Genomic DNA, 6,851 nt, shown 5'->3' with positions numbered 1-6,851 from the left:
AAGACAAAAAAAAATAATAATGGCGATCAATTTTAAATTGTTGCAAATATTTTTTTGTATTTTTATTTTGAATACTGCTGTTGAAGCTGCTCCAACAATTTCAAAAAATACAACGGCCAAAGTTGATCATTTAAATGGAGACATTTTGATGAATGAAAACTTGGATGTGAATCAACCACTGCAAGAAGTACTTGGTGATTTTAAAGAAGAAATTACAGAGTCATCTGAAAATAAAAGGTAAATAAAAAAACAAATATTAAATTTAAAAATAAATAAAAATTCATTGATATGTGTATTAATAAAAAAAAAAACAATTTTTTTTTTAAGAAAAATAAGATCTGAATTAGACACAATTGATCGTGCAGGATTCGATTCTTTTGGAGATACGTACCTTCAATCTCAATATGATAAAAATTTACAAAATCCTATAGAAGATGGAGAAAAAAAATCTAAGGAATGTCTACTAGAGTGTTTGAAAAAGTTGGTTGACAATGTGGCTGACAAAGTGCGTAAACATTTGGATTCATACAAATTTGATCCACAAACAATATTGGAATAAATTAAATTCGCAATTTTTTTTCATCAATAAAAAAAAATAAAAATAAATACTATTACTATTTTAATTTTCTCTGAAAATGTTTAATTAATTTTATTTCACACAAATGTTTTTTATTATTTATATGTTTATATGTTATTTTATAATTTATATTTTTTTAAATTTATTTAAAATACAATTGATCGTGCAGCATTCAAATTGTATTCAAAATATTTATATTAAAATAAATTTATTTAAACGACAACGTTTCAAATAACGTATTTAATTTTATATTTAATTTAAAAAAAAAAAAATATTAATATTATATTGTAAGTCGTCTAAAATATATTATTTAATTGTATTTTCGTATTGTTGTCGATGTCTTATCAGTTAAACACAAGTTTCCATGAAGTTTTATTTGAAAAAAAAAAAATTAAATTTTATTTTTTTTCAAATTTTATTAGCCATTATCGTGTTGTATGATGTAGATATGTTTGACCACAGTGAATTAGTCTATTTACAAAAAATATAATAACAATTTATCATATACACAGAACAAATGTCAACCAATTATATTTCAACACGTATTTTCCTCATCAAAGTTTTCCAAATGCTCAACATATTAGCTACTTTTTTGCCGTCAACTTTTTTCAACTTTTTCAAATATTCATCCTCCAAAATTTTTATTTCAATTTATAAAAAGAAATGCTTCATTGCATTTTTTATAATGCTTATCTTTTTATAAATATATTTATTCAAAATTAAATGAAGAATATTAATGAGTAGTTTTATTTGAATTTAGTCTGATTATGCAGCTGTCATATGTCATTTGTCAAACATGAAAAAAAAAATTATTCAGACGTTTTGTTGAAAGTATTTCTTCTCTTCATTCATTTCAATGTCACAAAAAAATTATTTCATCAATTTTATAAATTTTTATAATAATAAAATTCTTGTTATATCAGTCTAAATTAAATTCTCAGATTTTGTTGAAATTTATAAAATAATTACAAAAAGTTTACCATGAAAATTACATTGAAATTGTTAATAATTTTTTTCATTTATCAAGCCATTATTGGAATTACAATTATTGAAGCTGATGAAAAAGGTAAAATTTTTTAGATTTAAGTAGATATTTTTTATCATCAATAATAATATTAATTAATTATCAATTATTTAATTTATAAATTTCATTGTAAATTGACTTGCATGAAATAAATTTTAAGGCTCATTGTGATAATCATTTTTTGGTTTAATTTAAAAAAAAAAATCAAGCTAGTCAATTGGATAAAATACTGGCTAATTCCGAAGTTAAAATAATCGCAACGTCATCTGAGCTCCATCGGTAAATATAAGAAAACTAGTTATAAATTTTAATTGTTTTATTTTAATAAATTACATATATGTATTGTTACTGATTATATATTAACTAATTGTGCATTTGTAAAAATTATTTTTATCAGAAAAATAAGAACTGCTGTTGCTGAATTTGATGAAATTGATCGAGGAGCTTTTGATGATTTTGGCTTAAGTTCTATGCCAAGGTATACAGAAATAAATAAATAAATAAATTGCTATAATTGTTTTAATTTTTTTTAACAACAAAAATTGTTTAGGCGATCATCAACTGCCACAAAGTCAATAAAAGATGTGACACCAAAAAAATATAAGAAGAAAAAAAATTAATTACCAGCAGAATTTACTATTTTGAAATTTAATTTAAAAAAATAAACAAATTTATTTTATACATATAATAAATTTTTTAAATTTTTATTTTGTTATTAACAATATACAAGTGATTTATTGTTTATCTAAATCATAAGCCTTGAATACTAAATAATCAAAATTAAATTGAATAAAAAAAACCACTAAAAATCATGAAAATATTATTAAATATCTAAAAAAATTTAAATTCTATTTATCTAATAATTTATTTTATAAAAAGATTAATATTTTAATTTTATTAATAATAATAATCCACAATAAATAATGAAAAAAAAAAGTTATAAAATTTGTAATTTTCAATTGAATTGCAAAAATTAAAAACATAATACAAAAAAAAAATCATTTAACAATTTATTATTTAATTATTTTTATTACGTATTTTATAAATATATCAATGCAAAGTAAAAAAAAAGTTGCATACTATCCATACAAGCATTATTTTATATATAAAAATTAAAATGAAAAAAAATATTAAACAATTCATAGATGGAGAGTGTTACAATCCACACAATCCTTGTCTGTCGTCGCGAATCGCGATTCAACTATATATATAAATCTAAGATCCATTACATCATGCATAAAAACTTTCTACCTCCTTTTTTAGTGACACGATTATAACCGTACAATTACACATCATCAACAATAAAATATATATAGTATGAAATAAAAAAAATTTAAAAAAATATAATTCACTCGTCTTCATGCGGATAAATAAATACCGGATGAGTAACTTGTATTTATCCTCATGAGACACGTGTGACGTGGAAATAAATACTGTATGAAAATTCATAAATAATGCAAAAGTTAAGATCGGGTCATGTTCCATTTTGTAATTATTATTTCCTTGAATTTCACCAATTTGTCTCATCGGTGCAACAAGTTGTACACTCTAAATTATACAATGACAATTACATATTTGGTATGTAGCATAACTATACAAAAAAAAAATAATCATTAAAATTTTTTACATATTTAATAGAGCCATCATTATTTTTTATACTTGTCAAAATGTCAATTAAAAAAATTTAATAAATTTAGGTTAAAAGAATTTTTTCTTTTTTTTTTTGATATTTATTTATATCCTCATTAATATTATTATTTTTTATTTTGTTTATTAGGAGAAGTAAAAAATTGTTTATAATAATTTATCAGGTGGGTGTGTCTTTGCTTCGTTGATTATTTTTTTTTTTTTTTATAAAGTAAAAGCAATTATAACGGCGATCGCTTTCAAGTACTTGTTTTTTTTTTTTTCTTTGCACGTATGAACGCTCTGAAACTCATGAAAATAAGCAAGTGTATTTATATTTTTTTCAACAAGAGGAATATATACTTGTTGGAATTTAATTGCATGACAAATTTAACTGAAAATAATATAAAAAGAGAAATTTTTCTTACTTTTGAAGATTAAAAGACAAGAAGAATCAACTTATCGGTTATCATTTGATACAGAAGCAACAAATGATAAGCCAATGTTGTCTATCTGATGATAGCCGTTTGTTTTTTAAAATTGATTAACATGGTTATCAATTGATTGACAAGCTGATAAAATGCTTCTATATTTAGATGATTTATTTAGCTTTTGAAACAATATTTCATGTGTAGATATAAATCTCTTTTACAGCAGTAATTTTAATTAATTATAATAGACTTTTTATTTTTTGCACAATGATTTGTAAATTGTGAGATTAATTTATCAAATTTATGAGTAGACCTTGAGTAAAATTTGATGTAAGATAAATTTAAAATTGATAAATTTTTATTAAAAACAAAAATAATGAAATTCATGTGCTTTAAAAAAATTAAATAAATATTTTATTAAAATTAAAAAATAATTATATAACAAGCATCAAATTAATTCTCAATAAAAAATCGTATTTCCTTTTAAAAAATCGAAAAAAAAAAATGAACAAAAATTATTTAATTATTAATAAACAGCAAAAGAGAAAGAAAAAAAAGGTTGCCTATATATTTTTGTCGGTAAATTTGAAAATAATTTTAAAGATGAATTTCGTAATAGAAAATTTATTTCGATTTGTCTATCACAATAATCATCAACAAATCACTCGAAAATCAAGGCTGATTATTCAAATAGTTCATGATGAAAATATTACCTTGAAATTGTTAAAATAAAATAACTGTTGCATATCAATTTTGCAGAGAAAAAAAAATTATTATTGTTCAATTAACATATCAAATTTGAAATGAAGGTATTTGTGCAGAATCTCGTGTTACTTTGAAAGTGTTTTAAACTGGCTTTCCAATAATACCATGTGTGAGTATATGCTTTCAATGGATTATATATTTAAAAAAATATTTATTTAAAATAATACCACATGCTGAAATCGAAACTGATCGATCAATTTATTTTTTATTTATATAATATCAACTATTGAAAATATAAATAATTAAAATAAAAAAAATATACAGGAAATGACAATAATAAATGTTTAAAAATAATCATGGATATTTTAAAATAAATTATGAAAATTATATTTTCATTTTTGTGAATAATGCAGTAGTGAAAATAACTTTATCGTAAACGTGAAAATAATATTTAAAAGCATTGACATCAGTATGTAACTGAGTCATTGTAAATATATTTTTGAATATCTAAAAAATAACTAGAAAGTTTTTACATCAAAATGACAATAAATTTTCATTTTTAATTTTACAAGTATTTTTATTGGTAATTTATCGAAAATTTTTATTGCAAAAATTGCAATGTTAATTAAATAAAAATACTAAATTAATTAACTAACAAATTATTTAATTATATTAATTAAATTTTACGAATAAAGTCGATAACCTTGTAATCGCAAAAAAAAAAATTATAAATAATTGAGTCTTACGTTTATAAATAAACTTTTAATTGTAATTTTTTTTTTTGTATTGGGAAGTTGAAATGTCGACTTGACATTTTAATAATTAAATAACAATTACAAATTATTTTTAATTAATAAACAAAAAAAAAAATATAATGTTCTTTTTCACTTAAAAAAATTATCTATTTAAAAGGTAAACATCAATGAATAATGTTGATCAATAAAAATCTCAAATCAACTATAATCTACACCTCCTGATAACACCTGACATTGCAATAAAAAATAAATAAACACATCAACAATTTAGATCATCAATAAATTTATTAAATCCTTCAATAAGTTGACCGACTTTTCGATTCGAAAAAATCCCATGATAAAATCAAAAAAAAAAAAAAAATCAAATAAACAGATTAAAGAATTATACAACATAAAATCCGATTAAAATTTTTTATTTTTTTGACATTGTCATTACTGATTGAATGTATTTCCAACAACAAAACTTAAAATAATCAATGATTAAAAAAATGTATTTATCCAAGATTATATTTATCAAAATCTCTGCAATGATAGTACATAAAAATGACCTCATTCTAAAAAGCCATCAATGCTCAGGTGTATATTAATTTATATCACGCACATTGAGTATAATTTCACAGGCCGTTTAATAGCGGTTCATTATATTTTTAATACTTCATACTTGTCATGTCATTCACGATGTTGATATAATTATCTAACTCCTTTTCCGTTTGCACATTCTTTTTTTTCTTTAAATTTACCTATTATTTATTTTTATTCATTTCCACCAGGAAACACCTGCATTTTCTCCTGCACAAATGACAGTGAAATAATCAATGTCTGCATTAACGAGTTCAACGCACCTACGTAACAGAAAAATATTAAAAATATAAACAATAATTTTGGCATTGAAATTTTATACTTAATTTGATATTATTGTTTTTTTTTTTTTGTCATTGAAAATTATAAACAAGGTAATTTCATCATGATCAGTCAATTGCAAATTGTATAAATATATTTAATTAAAATATATATAAATTTATATATAGCTCCGTTATATTGGCGCAATTTTATTTATTGTGTAGCGCATATTAATCAGCCGTAAGGCATTTGTATGAATTGACTCACAGTAGTGGTATTTGTAAAAAATAAAAAATAAAAAATAAAACAGTGACAAGATTAATGTCACTCTGTTTAAATCAAATTCATTGGTAACTATGAATTATTACACATAGTAATTTTAATAAAATGTCATTATTTTATATTTTTATTGTTTGAAGATTCTGAGTTCATTGTGTAGAATGTTGTTGGCATTTATTATGCTGCATTTAAAAAATATTATAAATATATTAAATCTAACAATAGGAAGATTATAATAAAAAAAAGGTCATTCATGATTTTAAAAAAAAAAATTATTTTATTTATTGCAAATGTTATGTAGCATAATTATTATATAAAAAAAAAATTTTTTCAATATTTTTTTTTTGGGGTCTTGAAATTATTTTGATGATTTCAAGTGATTTCACAATGATTAAATTACAAATTTCATGTCGATTTGAAGAAAAAAAAATTGTTAAATATATTTTTTATTAATTAACAAAAAAATTAATATGGAATATTAAAAAATTGTGATTTCAATGATTACAAGTGATTTTATATTAATTTCAAGTGACTTTGGCTTTTGGTAATCACGATTACTGCAAAAAAAAAAATTTGCCAATTGACGAGATGTGTATTTTTACCAGTAAGTTTGC

Source organism: Aphidius gifuensis, linkage group LG6 (genome assembly GCF_014905175.1).
Source record: "Aphidius gifuensis isolate YNYX2018 linkage group LG6, ASM1490517v1, whole genome shotgun sequence".
Lineage (NCBI taxonomy): Eukaryota > Metazoa > Arthropoda > Insecta > Hymenoptera > Braconidae > Aphidius > Aphidius gifuensis.
This window is presented reverse-complemented; position numbering follows the sequence as displayed.